This window comes from Pteropus medius, unplaced genomic scaffold, assembly GCF_902729225.1.
Source record: "Pteropus medius unplaced genomic scaffold, Ma_sr-lr_union100, whole genome shotgun sequence".
NCBI lineage: Eukaryota > Metazoa > Chordata > Mammalia > Chiroptera > Pteropodidae > Pteropus > Pteropus medius.
In genome coordinates, this window is record NW_024349800.1 from 30,196,769 (window position 1) to 30,217,887 (window position 21,119).

General features: G+C 36.2%; 1 protein-coding gene across 2 annotated transcripts in view; it reads right to left on the bottom strand.

Moving 5' to 3' along the window:
- SPTBN1 (spectrin beta, non-erythrocytic 1) overlaps positions 1 to 21,119 on the bottom strand; it is a 180,097-nt gene that overhangs the window by 157,454 nt on the left and 1,524 nt on the right. The window lies entirely within an intron of this gene.

Consider the following 21,119-nt stretch of genomic DNA (forward strand, 5'->3'; position numbering starts at 1 on the left):
TTGTGACTCGTGCCCCTGGACCACTTGCATGCTTCTGATTCATGCACTGGCAGAGCTTTTCCTACCCACTCTCTGCGCCCATGAACACTTGGCTTTTCCTTTTTGGTGAGCTCAGGAAAAAGCAACAGAAATCTGTCCCTCGGGAGGTGCTAATGTTCAGGGTAATACGAGACAGGAGGCTCACCAAAGAGCCTGAAGAGTACAGACTGGATTACTGGCCTGAGGGTTTCTCGCTCCTGCAGGATGCAGATTCTAGAAAGACAACCTGCCTGAAGAAAGCATCATTTAGAAAGTCCACATTCTTTGGCAAACTTCATTTTCCCCCTTTCTCCTTTTCATGACCCTACCCTACTTGCATTTTTATGTGATATGTCTGAATAAAAATGATTTACTTTGATCCCCTCAACTCTTCCCTGCCCTATTCCTAAGAACATGGGGCCCACATAAAACTTTATTTCACTGGTAATGCGTGCTAACACTGTCTTTCTCACCTACACACTAGAGATGAGCCAGAAGAGGCAAATAACTGAGGCAGGTGTTTTACAGCAGAAGGGATAGAATTCTCTCTCTCTTAGTTTTACCCCAAATACCCATGCTTCAGTTCCTTAAAGGGCATTCCTCAACTCTGCAGGAATAAAGCTTAATTCTCTCTTCCCTGGCTATAGACCCTGATTCAGAGTTCACATTTCCTGCCCTCAGTCCTTACCACACCCCTGCAGGCCAGCTTGCTTTAAACAGGGCCTTTCAGCAAGTTGTGACACATAATCCATTGCACCAACTGCTGCAGGGCTTGTGGTGCCAAAAGACCATTGAGAAAAAGGCTGCTAAAAACGTATGCGGTAACTCAGCACTGGCAGGTCCTGTTGGATTAGCCTTATTCCCAGCCTGTCCTTCCTGTGTTAGACTTCTCAAATGTTCACCACTCCTGCCCTGTTTTGTTGACATTCCACAGACAGCCTAAATCTAGGCTGTCCAAATATCTTTCTATCATGTTGGAAATGTTCTATACCTGCACTGTCCAAAACAGTAACCATGAGCCTTACATGGTTACTGAGCATTTGAAATGTGACTAGTGTGACTGAGGAACTGAATTTTTAGTTTTACTAAACTTTAATTAATTTAAATGTAAGTAGCCATATGGGGGCTGATGACTACCTTATCAGATAGCATAGGCTAGAGCCATAATTCTGAGAGTAGACCAAAGGATAACTTGCAAACTTGGCTATGTATTAGAAACAACCAGGGAAGTCTTAAAAGTCCTGGTGCCCATTCAATACCTCCAGATAATTAAACAGAATTTTCTGGGAGTGGGACCCAGACATCTGCATTTTTAAAGGCTCCTTAGGTGATACCAATGTGCTGCCAAAATGGAGAATCACTGCTCAAAAATGTAAACATTTCTACCATTAACATCCAACCAGACACATATGAACACTAATTCCATCCATCGTGCAAACTGATCCTATGACACAATGACAAACGTTGGGTTTTGTTCCTGAAGAGCAAAACAGTGTCCAAAAGGAATAAGCCACTAAGGAAGCAATGAGGAGAAGAGAAGCAAGCTCAGAAAGGAAGGTAAAAGGAGGAAAAAAGTTTCTCAAAATAACTATCAGCATCCAAAGCCTGGCTAGCATGAGTCTTTATATACAAAGAAATTATTTTCTGGAAAGTCACCAGTTAACAACAAAATACACCTCCAAATCTGGTACTCTGAACAAACAGCTCTAATTGAATTTTTTTCCCCTTGGCTGATCCACCTACACACTATCTGTGCCTGATAGTAAGCTCTTACCACTGTGCATTTTTCTTCAAGTATAATCTGAAACTTGTGGCTTTTCATTGGGTAAGCTTTTTAAATGGCAGCAATTACAAAGCCAGTACTGGTCCAAAACCCGTTTGTTCTGGCATGCTCTTCTCCAGTAGGCACAATCTCAATTTTCACTTACCATTACTAATTTCACCAAGTGTATCATTAACCTGGTAAAGCTTTTTCTCTGGGTCCTGACTTAACAGTCATCATATCCAGAGTACAAAAAATGCAGACTCTCAGGTTTCCACAGGCCCTAATCTTCCAATCACCATTTCCCAAAGGCATGCAGTGCCCTTCAGAATGAATACTGACAGAGTTCCAAGGCTAATGCAAAAAATTCACCGGCATTTTCTAGGCAGTACTAATGAAAGTCAAAAACAGGAAGAAGAGATTTTAATGGGAAGAGTATTTGAAGGTCACGCTTAATGACAATAGAAGTTGTTCCCTCTACGTTCACAAGTGAAATATAAATGATGCAAAATTAAACTCCCTCTCCTCAGAGTATTACTAAAGTAATTCAGCCTCAGAACTGAAAACTCCCTGAGTTGGCCAAGGCTCCAATAAATCACCTTAACCAATGGACTCCCCTCCAAGGAGAAAGAGCTGGCTTAAGTCCACCCATACTCACAGCCAAGAAGTTCTCACACAGCAAATGTAATCCCTGCTGCTGTGGCAAACCAGATTGAATTCCTTTTTATCTTGGCCTTACCCAGCAGCAGCTACTCAGTAACAACTTCTCAAATGTCCATTCCAATGACGGGTAAAAAAACATGGACTTTTAAAAGTTAACACAATACTTATAATAGGAACTGGACTATGCTTTTGTAGACACATTTGAATGTGGGTTATATTGAACAGGGTAAAAAGTCTCTTTAGACTATATAACTGGATTACCAGATAATTACATAATGACAAGTTAAAGCTGAATTTCAGATAAAAAATGAATTTTTAGTTTACATGTGCCCCAAATATTGCATGAGATAAACTTTTACTAAAGAAGATGTGTTTATCTGAAATTCAAATTTATCTGGGCATTCTGGTTTGTTTTCCCCAAATCTGGCAATCCTATATGTCACTATGCTAGGAGAAACCAACTTGAGAGAGGCAAGGAGATCTAGTTTTGGCACTCCCCACCCATTCAACAATTCCAATATTTCAAGGTCAACTGTAAAAACTGTTCTTTCTAGTGTGGATACTAATTAGTCACCACCTAATAAACAAGTGCCCAATGCCCATCCTTCTCTGGCCCACAGATGCTACTTATCCAATTAAGTGCCAGATACATGGGTAGCTGACAAAGTAAAAGTAAATTTTACTTTCAGGGCCTTCACTTGAGTAAAGGGCCTAGATAAAAGCAAGTAATTAAGTTTGAGTAAGTGCCATAAAAGAAAGAAGTTATTAGTAAATGTTATTAATTCAATAAAATTAAAAGCAAAATTTGCTATGGAGAAATTATATGAAGATAACAGAAAGTATACTGGATATGTAAGTGATTATTATGTGAATTAAATACTTTAAATAACAGTTTTTAAAAAATAGATAACTCTATTGAACGGTTAGGCATCAAACATTCCAAACTCTTTACATGTTTTATTGCACTTAATCCTTATCCCCTAAAAAATGAATACTATCATCCTGCCCATTTTATAACATGAAGAAAGTAAAACACTGAGATTAGGTATTTTGATAAGACTCGGCTGACCATATTGTCTGGTTTGCCTCTGATAGTCTCAGTTTATGCCTGCTGTCATGGTACAATTGTTTAGAGTGTCCCCTTTCATTCCCATAAATTACACAATCTGGATGATAAATTTTATGGTCACCTACCAAAGAAACTAGCAAAGGTAGGGTCTCACCCATGTCGTATGGCTCTGAAACAGAACTCAACCATGGAAAGATACTCCTTGCCTAGTCTTACCTTCCACAGAAGAAGATTCCAAGGGAAGATGGGATTAACTTTTTTTACTTTCACCCATTGTACCCTAGATTTCCTAAATGGTTACAAATCCATGTGGGGTGAGGGGTTGGGGGAGGTGAGGATCATGTTTTTCAGAACTGTCCTTTATCCCCTTTTAAATCACTGATAATACACAACACAAATCATCTGCGAGCAGACAGAATTCCTCCGTCCGCCCATATCTACAACCCTGGGTCTGAAAAATTTTAAGCATATTCAACTTATCAAAGTAATGTTTAACCAGATCCTTTTCTATCTTGGAATGACTTTCACCTTCCTTCAGCCCAGCTGGGGCAGTGAGGGCACAGTTGTTTGCTATTTTTATTAAGACAAAGGTAGACATGCTGTATGTGCTGACTTTTAGTTCCATACTTCTTTCCCTAAGTAAAAAAAAAAAAAAAAAAATCTCTCTTTTAATCTTTGGTAAAATGTAATCTATTTTCCCAATAAATGTTTCCCAATAAATGTTAATGCTAGTTTGACAGAGCTGTTAACTGCCCACAAGAGCATTAACTCGTAGGCTCACCTTCTAATATAATTTTTAAATGTATCACAAGTGGTCAAAATAAGCAGAGGTAAGATGTCTCTCAAGGTTCAGCACTTTAAAGATGGTCACAAGGAAACTGAGTGTTCCTACATATCTACAAATGGCTCAGAATAATGCTCCCTGACACTGTGTGAGGCTGTGTGAACTCACCTGGCCTCTCTGAGCTTGTCTCCTATTTTACACAATGGTGTGGATGTACTGAAATCTACAGGATCATACCCAGCTCTGAAATTTCTAATTCTATGTATCCTCTACAGTCTTTCTGACCATGAGCTGCAGCCAGCAATGTGAAAACAGCGCTCGACCACAAACCTAACAGCTGCCTTCCTAGCTGGTCCACAGGGTGGTCCATGAGGGGACCGCACTCCAAGTCCCTGAAGTGATGGAAATAAACAATCCTCTCTCAAAAGCAGACCTACAGCGAGGCTAACGGTGCTGAAACCCAACACAAGCATCTGAGGTCACCAAATACCTGGGAAGCCTGCAACAGGCAAGGGTCCTGGGACCAGGCCTGGGAGCAGCCCTGCAGTGAACAGTGACGACTCTCATGTTTGTAATACTCCTTGATATATTAAGTTTGACTCCTGTCAGCGTCAGGCCATGTGAAAAACATTTTTTAATGTTTGTTTCGTGGTGGGTCATGAATGCTTTTTCTACAATGATTCTAAAATCAACAAAAAGGGCAAAACTGGAAACTATGCTCTAAGGAAGGTTTTTCTGCCTCAAATCTTCACAAGGCACCTTCAGAAGGCAAGTCTACCACTGGTCAATGACAGTGGGAAAGAGGAAGAATGGGGGACTGCTGAGTTACTGAGAGATTTAAAAGTGTGTCTCCTGTCAGGAAACAGCAACTGACCTTCACACCTTTTCACTAGCAAAGGAAAAAAATTAAACAGCATGAAAATTAAATTCTCAGCCTCGATTTCACATTATTTCTAATAAAAACTGAATTCATAACAAAAAAAAACCATAATGCCATAAATTCAAAGGTCTGGGGAGTTAGTCTTTATAAAGTTTTACTAATACATAGTTATGAAAGAGGAGATCCTTCTTACCTAAAGCTTTATTATACGAAGTTTATAGCCACATTTAAGCAAAAACTTCCATAATAAGATCTGTTACATACGCATGCATCAAATCCCTGGCAACAAATACTATGTCTTAATCCAAAACCTTTTGGTAGAGAAAGAAGTAATACCTCTTATCAGAGCCCTCATTTCAGTAGTGTCAAAACTTTCAGAAAATTTGTTATGGAAAATCAGAGAAAACCAAGAACAAATGGTGAAGCCCCCAAAAAAATTACATGTTTTGGGGCCATCTGTTCAAACCAATTTAATCCTTTATAACCACTAAGATGTGTGGTCATGGCTTGTTTAACCTTATTCTTTCCAATGGTAAATTTAGGACACAAAAACAACTAAATGAAGAAAAAAAATCCTATGGATTCAACACAGGCATGTTAACCAATAATGACTAAATTTAAACACACACACACACACACACACACACACACACACACACACTGCCTGCAATTAGATTGATAATAATAAAAAATCACTCATCAAATAATGAACTCTAACAAAAGCAAAGCTTCTTCCCAAAGTATGGAATAATTAAAATGCGATTCTAACATTTCTGCTTTGTGTAAGAACAGATTAGACTAGGGTGTCTCAAAGCATGTTCTACGAAACCGTGGGCCTAAGAGAGGCTATGGCAATAAAAGAATTCCAAGGTCAGGTAAGTTTGGGAAATACCGTATATTATTCTCTCCCCTAGAATGCCTATTAAGCTTAGAAAGGCTCTGACAAGTCCTTCACTAAAGGACAAAAACAAAAATCACAAATGATCCCACCACTCTCCCCCCAAAATATTTCCTCCTTACCTCTTTTTCTTTGTTGTTCTACATAGTTGAAATCATACCATTTATATAAACTTGTGCCTTTTCCCCTTAAATTAAAAACCTTCCTATGTTATTAGGTTTTCAATAATAATATTTTTATCAATATAGTAATAACCAATAGTTAAATAGTTATGTATTTGTCAGACATTAGGTTAATCACTTTACTTATATTAATTTATTTAATTTTCACAACGACTCTCTACGGTCTGTATCAAGATTGCCCCCATCTTACAGATGAGGAAACTGACTTGCCCAATGCCACAGAGCCCATGATGGAGTCAGGATTCAGACCAAGGCAGCCTCTCTTAACCACTACAACACTGTACTATAAAATTCCTTCTTCTACTTATCAATGATGGACATTTGGGCTATTACCAATTTTTTTCTATTACAATAATGTTAAAGTAGATATCTTCATAGGCATCTAAAGCACTACTTTAAGCCTACAAGAGAGCAAAACTCTTACCATTCCAACAAGTTCAATTTATTTTCAGCTAGCTGACAACAGCTGTAGAAACATCTAAGATGGCTAGCATTTCATAAACCAGCTCATTACTCCACCTACCCGTGGTATGAACTTCCACATGGTCTTCACCTGTCCAATTCATTGCCATGTAAGCAGATTTCTGTAAGGTTTCCATCTGCCTTTCCACTGCACAAAAAGCCAGTTAAAACACTGGTTCTGTTCTGTGCAACCCCAATACATATAAGCAAATTCTGTCAACTTTTATGTCTGGAATATTTTATATGCTAATCTTGTATGTTCCTAGTCTCATGAGCTTATGCCAATACAAGGCATACACAGAGAGGTAACATTCAATATGCATGTGTAAAATTAAAATTATTTTTCTAATTTGGACAATAATCCAGAAAATAGAATATTCAAATATTTTATTTTTTGCCTGCTTATCTGATAGTGAATGATTGAAGACTCTTGCAAGATTAAAGGAATGCATACTCTAGATCAATGGATGGTCTAAAGTAAAAACTATCCAAAAGCAAGTTCACACAAGCAGATCAGATAATAGTATGCTAAGCACAAAGAAAACCAGTGGCTCTGGCTCACAGTTCACACATCTCTGAACTCAGTTTATCTATTTGACTATCCAAGAGTACGTTTTTAAAAACAAGGAATGTGTACGAGAAGGGAAAGGCAAAAACATAATTTAAAAATTTTTGAAATCATTGGCTCAATAAAGAAATTTTCCAACATGTCACCAACACCATTTGTCATGTAATAATGAGATCAATACATCTAAAGAAGCTAAGTATCCCCACGTTTTCCACAAAATGTTTTCATGTTTTAAAAACAAAATGTATTTTTCATATTACAAAAACATACCTAAAAAAATAACCTCAACTCTACTGACCAAAGGGTTAATAATTACAAACTATAAATCTCTGTATAAGGCATTTACATAAAGCCAGAAATAATGTTTCTCTATAAGGAGACCCCCTCCGCAATATATGTAAGATACCAAGAGTGACAAAGCAAAATTCAGACTTATAAATCTGAAGACAGCAATACAAAGACATAAAATCATCCGCGGGCTACTATAAAAAGCTATAAAATTACTGCAATGTCTAAATCCAAATTTCTAATACACTCTGTTACAGGATAATTAAGATATCTGTTAACATCACCTTTTAAGAAATTCTTAAATAATAGAAACTTGGTATGTATTTAAGCCTCTCAATATAAAATTCATTCACTATTTTCATATTATATTTAACATCTAAATCCTCTCTGTTTTCTTATTTCCATTCACTAATCCAAATACTGCATTTTAAAAAAATTCATCTTCATAGCAACCAAATTAATAGGTTGTTAGGATTATCCCGGCAGGCAGCCCCCACCTCTACCTATCCCCCCACTATCTGCAGGCACTGATCATGTCACCATTAGGCTCAAATCAGTACAGGACCCCTCCTAAAGACTGCATTCCCTCCCACGTTTTTACCATCCTGACTTAAAAAACAAGCCTATCTACTTCTTAAAAATTGAGAGACCACAGTTAGAAAATAAATCAATTACAAACAAGAATCAAGTATTGCAGACAAACTGCCAAGGAACTTAATACTAAGTCAAAAAGTGAATAAAAAAATAAGATTATGCAAGACAGTAACAAATGCCTTTTACTCTGCTTCTACAATGTTTTAGTGTTCAAATATCAATATATCAGACATATAAAATATAGGCTTTTATTTTAAACCTCCAGGGCCCCAACTTTTATTTAAAAAACGAAGACTGCATATTTTGCAATAAGTGTGGTGGGTGAGGAGAAGCTCAACATGAAAACTGGGATAATACATTAGTAATTAGTCCAGGTAAAACCATGCAAGATAAGTAGGCCCCAAAGTTAGATTACTTAAAAAATCTTGTTGTTCTCCATATAAGACTGCTTTCCTTATCTAGTATCCGATTCCTCACAGTTATGCAAACAAATAAATCTGTCTTTGCATTATTTTAAAAAATGCAAGATAAGAGGTTGCACAGAAGTATTTTCCTACATCTAGATAGTCACTAGATTTTTTAAGACTGTCGAAACTAAAAGATGAATGAAATAAACCTTAAAAAATTAAAAAACTTGATAAACTAAAGAGGAAAACAACCATCTCTCTTTCTTGGTCATACACTTAGAGGAGCAAATTTGCTTGAGTGAAGCAACAAATTTTAAGATATTCTGTTGAACTATAGCTATTTAAAGGCAGGCTAAGGTTGCATTAGTGCTTGCTCCCAATCTCTTGGCAGTTCTCCAACACATTCCAACTTTTTATGCACAGCCTTCCTGGGATCACATTCCACTTATCTCTGAAGACACATTAAGAAAGATGTTGCCACATTATATAACCAATCTGTCATTTATTCCCATCAGGTCACTTCACACAGTGCCTGGATTTTAAAAAAAAAAAATCAAACTAATTCCCATGTGGATGTGACTTAGTCCAAATGGTTCACATTGGTCCCCAAAACGAGTATCAGAATACTGCTCAAACTGGGGGAGAACGCTGTGTCTCACTGCCCAAAGAAAGGTTGACTACTCACGGACTAAGGAAAGATAACTGATAAGGACGGGGAAAGAGCAAGATCAAATCTTTAAAAAGGGACACCTTGACTATAGATGCTAAACTCCAGCTATGCCCCACTGCCCACACTTCGAAGCACAGGGTATATTTGAAAGGATAATCTTAGTATTTAATGAATCCCATTACCTCCATGATAAGAACAGTTTAACATAGCAGTACATCCTCTAAGCCAATGTTCTAATTGTTAATATTTGGCAAAAAAAAAAAAAAAAAAAAAGTGCTCTTTGAAAACAAACTAGAATGGTTAACCACATGCTGCTACATTCCATTCCTGCATATAAATATAAATATATATATATATATATACATGTGTATACACACACACACACACACACACACATAAAATTAGCACATCTGAGCCTCATGCTTTGCACAGCTGCACAACATTCCAGTGATAGGCCAGCTATCAATATACTTTACATTAAATATCTACTTAACTTTAAAAGTTGAGAAGACGAAAAAGCAGTTCTCAAGGATGACCCACTAAAGATATATTTAATTCATGTGAACAAGTTTTCCTTAATAATATAGCCCAACAGATATACATAATATAATTAAGAATAAAATATTCATACAAACGTATACTAACAAAATAATTCTTCAGAGCTGGAAGTATATATATGAAAAACTGCCAAATAAGAATAGTCTTCTTCAGGAATAAGACAATAAATAAGCCTGCTCTCTAATTAAGTTTTTGCCCTTTAAAAATCAAACGAGATTTCTAGAACTAGACTGAAAGCTGGTATTAATGTCAGAAACATATACTTCAAAAGCAAAATAAGCCTTTCAAAATGACAAATCATCCTTATTATCACGGAAACTCAGGAATTCCTTTAGCAGTGGGTGTTGATTTAAAAAACAAGCAAGCAAACAAAAAAAAACTTACCTTTAAAACAAAGAATAAAACCCAAGGTGTGCACTGGTTTCTTTCCTGCTCGAATGGCACACAAATATCTGCTCTAAGACCTGTGATGTGTCCTCAACTCCGCCCCAGGAGATAAATTGGGTATTTAAGGACAGCTGGCAGCACAGAGTTGTCAACCCCACTGTGAGAAGGGCCAGGTCCCTCTCAGAGAAGTCACCCGACTGATATCTCTGACCACCACTCACCTCCTAAAATAGCGGCAGGTGTGCTCATCCGGTCAGAGGTCCAGATAAGGCCACATTCCAGCCTCCTGCTCTCCCCTAACCTGGGGCACAGGGACCAGTATGCTCACTGTCTCAGCTGGATGCCTCTCTCAAGTGCTAGGCCCAACATTTGCAGCTGCCTGGAGGTTAAGTTGAGATCCCTACTCCAGGCTTCGGATAGCATAGGCACATTAACCATCAAGCATTTCCTTTGAAGGGTTTTAGTCACCCCCAAAAGGTATGATTCCCATCAGGTCGGCAGTTTCTGAAGAACCCGTTTGGACAGAGGGAGTCTATTAGTGCGGCTGAGCTCCATCACCAAACTCTACTCCATCCCTCACACCACCAGCTCAGATTTTCCCTCTAAACTATGAAAAGAGCTGCCACTGGCCTTCAGTGTTTAAACCTGGGAAGAAGGTCATTTGCCACTTTTCCTCAGGGCCCACCACCCCAAAGAAGACCAATAGAACACCTTGTGGAAACTGCTGAAAAGGGCTTTCTTTCTCTTCCAAGGAAAGGGTATTTCTCCCCTCTCTCCACTCCCTCTTTCTTTAGGACATGAAGAAACCACTTTAGCACCTTCTTCAGGAAGAGGTCAAATACTAGAATTAAGACAACAAAGAAGTGCCAAAAAGTCACCTCCACCCATCTCATGTAACAGAGCTTAAAGAATTGACTTGCATAACCAAATACAAATATTGCTTTTTCTCCTTGAAACAGATCCTAGATTCAAAGGTAGAATTTTAAAGAATTCAGTTAATAAATAGACCATAAGAAAGCTGAGTTCTTATGTATGCTTTCAACAGTTATAACCAAACCCAGCCCGGTAAAATTTATTACATTTAAAACCAAGATTATAATAACCACATCCATTCCATTTTATGGGGTAGCTATTTCAAAGACTCTGAAATCTGAAGACAAAAGTAAAATCACATGTTGTCTGAAGTATATGAAGATATCTCTCAAGAGAATTAAGGCAATTCTGATGGGAGTTCCTTTCAAAACAAAACAGAAAGCACACATTATCTAATGAGAACTTAATTTCTGGTGTTTTTCCACTGTAAAAGTTTCCGCACCCCCCTCCTGGCAAGAAGTATCTATAATAAGCAAATTTGACATTCTGTTTCTTCACTGTTTTTCTTTAACATCTCCATCACGAAAAACAGCTCAGAGCAATAAACAGTATTTACACCATAGCTTTAAATATGACCAGTAAAAGATTTTGTTTTGCAATGCTACAAGTATAAACTGAAAGCGATAAACATCAAGTGATTATTTAGACTGTCAAAATTTTACATCTTCAGCCTAAGATTTGAGAACTGATCCTTATTTGTGACATGAACAAATATGTGCACCAGGAAAAAAAGGTTTAAAGGATAAACACTAAAACGTTAACTCCAAGTTTATAGGGTCACTGAATTCACCTAGTGATTTTAATTTTCTTCTTTATATTCATTTTTATTTTTCATATGACCCACAATAAATATTATTTTGGTTAATAAAAAGAAAATATTTTTAAAAATTTTTTAACTTTATGTCATGATTTGTGTTAATTTATACTTTTATGAAAGTATATATTCTTCAGAAGCTATTCGGAATAAAATTATACACTCTGTGTATATTACCAGATTATCAAATATTCAGGGATTCTAAAAAGGTAAAGAAATGAGTATTTTAACTTTTAAGACTATTGTTCTCACCCTAAAAGTATGTTACAGGTTAAAAATACAATGGGGCGGGGGTAGGTTGGGGAGAATGGGTTGAATGGTAAAAGAAGTACAAATTAGTAGTTGATAGATGGTCATAGGGATGGGGAGCACGGCAGAGGGAATGCAGTTAGCATTAATGTATTGGCTAGGTGGAAAACCAGAGGAGAGAAGAGCAATTAGGGGGGATTGTTTTATAAACTATATAAATGTCTAACCTACTGTATACTTGAAACTAATTAAAAGAAATAAATAAATTTCGGTAAAAAAATACCATGGAAAATGTTTAAACATCATGGAATGAAGTAAATAGCATCATTTTAGGGAAGAATCTAGGTTTTCTTTCTCCTTTAAATAAATAAGATAAAAGCCCCCCACAAAGGTCCTAAGCCACAATAAGAACATGAATTATCCTACCCCAAAGATGCTGTACAGCTGGTGAAGAACATTCCAGAAAAATATGAATCCCTTGAACATTTAGATTTGGTCTTAAGACAAACACACTAGAACAAAAATTATCCCTGAAGCAGCCACCCAAGAGGGTCAGGAACAACAAGAACTTCATCCAGGGCCAAAGGCAGTAGCCATGGAGGCTGATCTCCTGGAGGATGTTTGTGAGGCTCCCTTGGGGCCCAGTTCCTACATCTTTTCCCACACTCCATGGAAGTAATGAAATGGCAAGGCCCTAACCAAATGCACATTTAAATGAGGAATGGAAAAATATTTTTAAAATTTTGGGGTTCTCTACACCTTCAGTGTTAATATTACTTTTCTGAAATTTATGGTAGAAAAAATTTGAACAGCAAAAGGCATATTAGCTGATTAATCATTTTATTTCATTCTTAGCCAGCTAAAATGAGGTATTATGGTGTTAGACTATTTTTGATAAAAAAACAAGAGTTTATTGTGAAGCATTTACAAAAATTAGGAAAATATGGAGAAATGAAATTAGAACTCTTCCACGATTCCATCACCCAGAGATAACTTCTATCAGGCTAATGAACTCTCTAAGCACAAACATATTTAATTACACAAATTAAATACTGAACATATATGCTTAAAAGAATACAATTATATTTATATATCGCTCCAAATTTCATCCTAGTTCATTTGTTGGGTAAAAATCTGTAGTTATGTTCTCATACGGATTTTACTACCTAACAGCTTCAAGTTTATATGTTAAAGATCAGAACAAGCAGAGATCTCTAGATTCTAGAGCAGAGATATCCAACTGTTCTAAAAGCCATTCAGGAGTTTACTCTCACAGTTTAGAGTTTACTAAGAATGGAATTAATGACACGTATAAAGGAGGGTCAATTTTAAAGCCATCTTGAAACTGTAACATCTTACTTTCATATCTCAAAACACACTTAATCCTAAAACCTTCCTCAATCAATTGTTTAAGGTTCACAGCAGGAAACATACAAAATTCATGGGAAGTAAGTTAGTTCACTTTTATAAGATAAATTTTACAAAGTGCCAATACAGTTAGGGACTTGGTCCATAAAACAGAAAGTACTATTTTCTCCCAAACGTTTCCCACTCCAGCTACGGACGTGACTCATTCCTGGGATTCATCTTCAAAATACTCTCCCTATAATATTCCCCAATTAAAAAGCCTTAAAATAGCCCTTTGCCTCCCTTCATGATGGAGATTACTCAATCACACTCAACTCTCTCACCTATGTGATACAGATATATAGATAAGATAGAACAGGTAGATGCTTCATATTTGTATATATAAACATCATATATAACATTACATAAGAATTTCCTTTCATATAAAAAAGGATATCATTAAAATTCATTCCTCCCACTCTTCGCCTACAATATTCTCAAATGCTGAGAAACCATTAACTGGAAGTAATCTAAATCTGGAGTCATTTTTATTTTAAAATTTTCACTTGGAATTTTATCTATATTTCCAACCAATTCCAATGATACATGGTGGTCTTATGGTTACAAAATGTGTTCCAACAGCAGTATGGGTTTCCACAAGTGAGAACAAGCACGTCACAGAATTCCACTCCTCTCTCCCAGCAAGCTTCAAGTTCCGAAATACCAAAATGTCCTGGTCTTCCCCACTTTATAAGCTGGCCCAGATGACTGCAGAGACTCGAGGCAGCATTCCATTACCCTGGGATGCTTCACTTCTCTCTCAGACCCACCCCCTCAAGATGCTGTTACACACTTCCCCACTGTTCTGAGGTAAGTACAGAGAAGGACGGATGTGACAATCCATTGGAATTTTAAACCATTCCTTAACGAAGATCTACACCTGGCCAGGTTTGCTTTCTTCTTTCCTTTTTTAAAAATTAAAGTGTTGATTGCTTTTTGATTATAAAAAAAATGATCTCATGGTAGTCTATTATATTATTGATTGTACTCTTCTCTATGGGTAAAATATTTCAAAATTCAAAATGAGAAACATTAAGTCATAGAAATTTCCTTTCATACAGGAAAGGAAATCTCCCATCAATCCACCATCCAATGCAAACTATTAACATTTTAATGTATTTTCTTTCAGTCTTCTATTTAATGGAACAAAACTGGAGTTATACCATGTTATACAGATTATTTCCACTGAATTATATTGTTAGCATTTTCCCACTTCAGTGATATTCTTCCAAACCATTATTTTAGGCACTACATTGAATTCTATCCTATGACTGTGCCATAATTTATTTGATTATGCCCCATTTGCCTTTTCACTGTCATTGTTGCTAAAACCCTTATTTAAAACTAACTGCTCTATTTTTAATTCTTTCTTTAGATTATAGAGCTACAAGTGAAAATTTCAGTCCAAAAGGTATCGACATTTAAGGTTTCTGTTATCTATATATGTATATATAACCTAACTGTTTTCAAACTAGGTGTATGTTAAGCCAAATATTCTCTCAACAGGTGCTGCAGTTGTCATCTCATAGCATCTCAGAGAGCATTCTCTACCTATCAACTTAAGTAGGAAAATTAATCTATTCGTTTTAATTTGTATTTTATAGTACTAGTGAGTTTGAACAATTTAATATAGATATTGGCTTCCCTGATTTCTTCTTTTATAAACTATTTGTTCCTAGCCTTTTCCCACATACTAGGGTTTTAGTGTTTTATTCATTAAAAATAAATATTAATCAGGTTTGCCTTTCCTATTTCTGCATTTTGACATAATACATAAGAACAAGTTTAATACAGATCTGATTCAGCATTATTTATCTGAATAAATGGTATTATTTACTGGAATGTATCTTTTCTGAACAAATCAAATTATTTATTTGAAAGAAAGCATAAAATTGAGACAAAGCAAAAATTCCACATTTTATGGTAATTAAACTATACTGTGATTGGGCACTGGATTATCTCACTTAGCTTTAATAATCCTTTTTGATAAGTACTGTCATTCCCTCTATTTTACAGATGAAGATTCTGAAGCACACATAGGAGCCAAGGTCACTTTGTCAGTGCCTGGAGAGACCTGGTTGTTTATTTCCAGGACCCAAAGCTCAGGACTCCTGCATCCAGTCGCCTCCCGTCAGCCACACTATCCCTGACCTAACTTCAACTTTTTGAACATTGTCTCCACTAGGTTTCTGCTGAAACCTCAAACAACATGTTTAAAGACAAACTGATTCTCGTCCCAACCACTTAGGCTCACTTCCCACCCACGTACCCTACAAATAGTTGTCACAGGGTTGGCTCTTGATAACCTTCCTTCCATCTTTCTCCTCCATCTCATTCCCATGGCCACCACCATAACTTGCTCCCTTACCCTCTGGACCCCCACAATCACCTTTTTGTTTCTTTACTTCTAGTTTTTTTCCATTCCACTGTATTTTGAACATGGCTGAGGTGTTACTCAAATATCTTATCATCACAGAATTTTAGAAGTTACAGGATCTTAAAATCTAAGGGCCAAACCTGGTCAATTGGTAGTTACTGCCTAGGACACAACACTGAGAATGTTACTAACCCTCTATCTCAGCTCTGCAGAAAGAATGTCATGATTATTTTCCATGTCTGCGAGGGACAAAGGGAGTAGTACCCATATCTGCCATGTTTTAACTCCACTACAATTTCATCTAAGTTTTTCACTTCATACATTTAAATCTGAGACTGAAAGGGTTAATAGCTTGCTGAAGTCACATATCTAGTCAGTAAAAGCTCTTCTATCTTCTGCGTACATATATAGGGTAAAATCAATATAGTAGAATATATTGTTCTTGCATCCAGGAACTAATTCTTATCCAACTTTAAGCTAGCCCACACCATTATCACCCTAACCCAACTTCAAGTCCTGGCAAGAGAAGGTATCCAGTAATTATTTACTAAATAATAATTTTTAAAAATTCTACAAAGTGATCTTCAAGTAGCAGACAAGAGAGAACATTAGTATAAATACTTGTTGGTAAAAAGAAAAATGTAATTACACTACTTTTTAAAATGGAAACCTGAACTGACCAGTAAGTGGTCTTATCCATATATATAAAATCAATACATAACTTCTAAAAAATAAAATAATCTGTTTAATAGCTCTTTTGACATCAAAATGTTAAGGTAGCTTTTGCAAAGCATTTCAAAAGAAGATGGTGGCTCATATAGCTTAGGCAGTCTGAAGAGAAAGTAATGGAACTATTATCAGCTAAACACCTATGTCCCCAGCACTGTACACTGCTGTCTCACAACTGTATAAGTATTATTATTTCGATTTTACTGATGAGGAAACTGTGGTTCCAAGAGTACTGAACTAGCTCAAGTCTAGAATTTAGCTATGACCACATAACTGGTATTCAAAAACATTAGGATTTGAGTCAAGATTTGACTACAAAATCCAAACTAAGAAAAAATTTTCTGCTATAAAGAAATCGCTCTCACAAACCTTAAAAAACAAAAACTAATTATGACTCTACTGAAATTATGAATTATTCATCAAAAAAAACCACAAAAAGTTTCTTTAAAAAACACAAACTGGGAGGTAATTTTTGTAATACTTATAATCCACAAAGGATTAGTAAGCAATCAACATAAAGAACTCCTACAAATCAGTAAGGAAAACCATCTACAAGATAAACGGGCAAAAGACTCAACAGGGATTTCACAAGTAAGGAACCCAAATGGTTAATAATATAAATAGATACTTAACCACAATAATTAAGGAAATTGCAAACAAAAAACACAATAAGATAACATTTCACAAGTATTGCCTGGACATTTCAAAGTCTGGTAAACGAAGTACTAGCAAGGTTATAGAACAACAGTAACACACACAACTAGGGCGAATGTAAACGGTATAATCACTTTGGAAAAAGTTTGGTATTATCTAGTAAGGCTGATCATAAACATATCTATGATCCACAAATTTCATTCCAGAAATAGAGAAACAGACAACTTGTATGTTTGTGTGTGTGTGTCTGTCTCCACATATGTACTAAGAGACATATACAAGAACCGTTTATAGCAGCCCTTTTATAACAGCAAAATATTGGAATCAAATTAAATTGCCATCAACAGTAATAGGAATAAGTAAGTCATTGTGGAATACTATACAGCAGTGAAAATGAATGAACTATAGCAACAAAATGAATGAATCTCAGAAATATGTTAATCTAAAAGTGTAAGTCACAGAAAAATACATAAAGTATAATTTCATTTATATAAAGTTCAAAAATATAAAAATACAATAATAATTCTAAAAAGGATAACCCATAAAGAGCAAGGAAATGAGAACCACAAAATTCATGACAGTGGTTGCTTCAGATGGGATGACAGAGGGGCACACAGGGAACTCTGAATGTATGATAAGGTTCCTCTTCTTGAGCTAGGTAGTCACTGCCTGAGTGTCCACTGGTTTATGATTTTGTAACATATTTTTTTATTATCACTGGATGTACAAAAACAACTTTAAGAAAAGAATGGACTAGAAGGCCAGGATATGAATATACTAAAAGAAACAGCTGATGACAGAGAACAAGATGCCAGAGGAGAGCAGAGAGGATCCTACATATCCTGGACTCCAGCTCTGCTGTCTCAAAGCCAATGCCACCGGGGGAGGGTGGGGGGGGGTGTTGTTTTTCAACTTTAAAAAAGAACCAAAAAAAATATTTTAAAACCCCCAAAACTAATTAATTTAGATAAACTATAACAAATAGTTATAGTTTATTCCACCAAATAATTTTATTCCACCAAAATGTTAAAGAAGAACTTTATAAAGTTTTTCTGTATTAAGTAATTCACAGTGAGTGCATCACTCTTCAATGCCACTTAGTGACACAAGGGAAAATAATGTGTTGATACTTCAGCAAAAGAAAAAAGTAAAATATGAGAAGGAACTTTTTGATATGGAGGTCCCTTAGCTGAAGCAGTGGAGCAACTTCTCAATTTAGTGTGCATACAAATCTCTTAGGGGTTTTGTTAAAATACAAACCATGAACTTGAAACCAATAATAAAATAAAAATTTTAAAAATGTTAATAAGGCAATAATACAGTCTACATATTTATACAAATATTTTCTAAAAATACATTATGACCAATTTTTATGATAGTTTTTGTCTACAGTTTACAGCATCTAGTATGTATATTTTGCATGCATATGTAGTTTTCATTTTGTTAAACTGGCTTTATCGATGCTATAAATGGTTAAGTGGTAGATCAAGAAATAAAACCTATAATTACTAACCAAAAAAAATACAAATTAATATTGGACAAATCTGGGTTGGGGGCTCTAAGAATCTGATTTATAACAAACTCCCAGTAGATCCTGATGTTCACTGTCCATGAACCTCATTATGATAACAAGGGACATTACTAAAAATGCCTTCTCCAGTGATGTTTAAAAATAGAAGTTTGGGTCTATCTAATTGGAATAGAGGTAAAGAGACTGATGTTATTCCTACACTATAAGAACCTGAATACAGGACAATTGTTAACAGAAAAATCAAGAGTATTAAACTAGATCTTTTGCAAGGAAAAGTTGCTTTGAGAAACAGCAAAGACGGGAAACTTACAAGAAAAATCCATAAGATGTTTTACTCACCTCCACAGACCTATAGAAGTAACTTTTCCAGAAGCAGTATTAGCCTTCTCCTTATGGCAGAAAGGTTTACATTCACAATCGTATCTCAGGAAGAAACCAGGACTACCATAAGGACAACCACAGAACATTAATTAAAGCCTGATTATAATGCAGATGTTGGTCAGTGCCCAACATAATTAAAGGAGCATCACATCACCACATGTAAAAAATATATATATTGGGTTTTAAAATTCTCTCTAAGAATACGCTCTTAAAATGAAAAGCTTATTTCAACAAAACCACATCAAATAATTTCCACTCATCATGTCTATTTGTTTACTAGTAGTAAAATCCTTCCATCTCAAAATAGTACTTCCACATGTAAAGTCATACTTTCATAAAGCAAGACAAAATAACCACTTCAACAAACTAACAATGAAATTCTGCCAATGCCAAGTCTCTGTTCAGGATGTGTCACACGTAGAGAGTGAGGTCTTCTCACTTGCTTTTACGACATCACAGACAGTTGTTACTATTATCACCCAAAAGATTCTCTTCAGAAACCCTGTGTGACAGGAGATGAGACTACCAGTTTCTTGGCTGGCCCCAAACTTCTCATTCTCTCAGATGAAGGTTTTGGTCAGTCCAGAAAGGACAGAGTTACAAAGAGCTTAACTTAACAGAATTCAGCACCTGGTGTGTAAGTCAGAACAGATAAACCTCCCGTGACATCAACACAGGATATTTTCTTACAACGTAGTAAATCCCAAATGTCTGGATAATCCATGCTAACAGTACTCCCAGACATCTTTATACAATACGATTTCCTACAACCAGCACAACAAAACCCAAATCCAAGAAGTTCTATATATTAATGGCTCTCTTTTAAGAGAAACTGAAAATAATGAACATAAACCACACAATCTGCATTCAGTTCTACTCTACAGAGCCATGTGTTATCAAATGCCACCAATCTGAATTAATGAGAAATTAAAAAAAAAAAAAAGTAGACACACCCTTGCTTTGAAACACTGACCTTTCCTTCCAGTTAGCACACTGAAATTCCTTTTTTCACCTATCTACATTTTAGAAGAGTCTGGATGACATATGAAATGCACCCATGTGCCACCCCACACTGAATAAATGAACTGTAGAATTGGCATTTAGAGGGGAAACTTCCTGTGTACTAAACTGATGAGAACACTGGCAACCATCTCCTTCTGACCAGATATCAGCCACAGAGGCCTTGGTGGTCTGTCTTCAATCCCCTCCCCAGCCACATCTGCAAAAAATACGTATACAAAAAAATATATGTAAATAAACATAAATGAAGTCAGTTACCGTCATAATCCCATTAGTTATAATTAACTTGGCTATCTAAATCAATAAGTTTGAATACCGATTCACCATCAATTGATGCTCTTTTACCTAATAATCCCTAATAAAGCATCCAAATATGTAATTGGATTTACAGAAAAAGCAAACAAGGAAAGCAAAGCAAATACAGATTAATCATTTACTACCTACCAAAAAATATATAAAACTTACTGAATGTTGATATTTTTAGAAATGTCTCAGGGACATAAGAACTAAAACAGAGTAATCGTTTAATTATTTTTTTTTAAAAAAAAGGTTCCCTGTCGGAAAAATTCATATTCTTAGTATTAACCATTGTAATAGCTGTAAAGACCCAATAAACATCAACTTTTCATATATGAAATTGATGGACAGCTTAATTGTGGTTAAAATAATGGGTGATCCACAGAAAGACACTGCGACTCCCAATACTGACTGCATCACTGCCTCCGCACACCAGTGGGCCGCGTCCTCCCTGCAGCCCCTCCCTACCACTCAGGTCCCTTGGTCCTAGATCAGATTCTGATCCGCAGCCGCAGGCCCGCTACCTCTGCCCGCAATAGCGCTGCAGGGCGCCCCTTCATCAGAGTACGGCCTAACAGGCTGGGCGGGAGGGAGTCA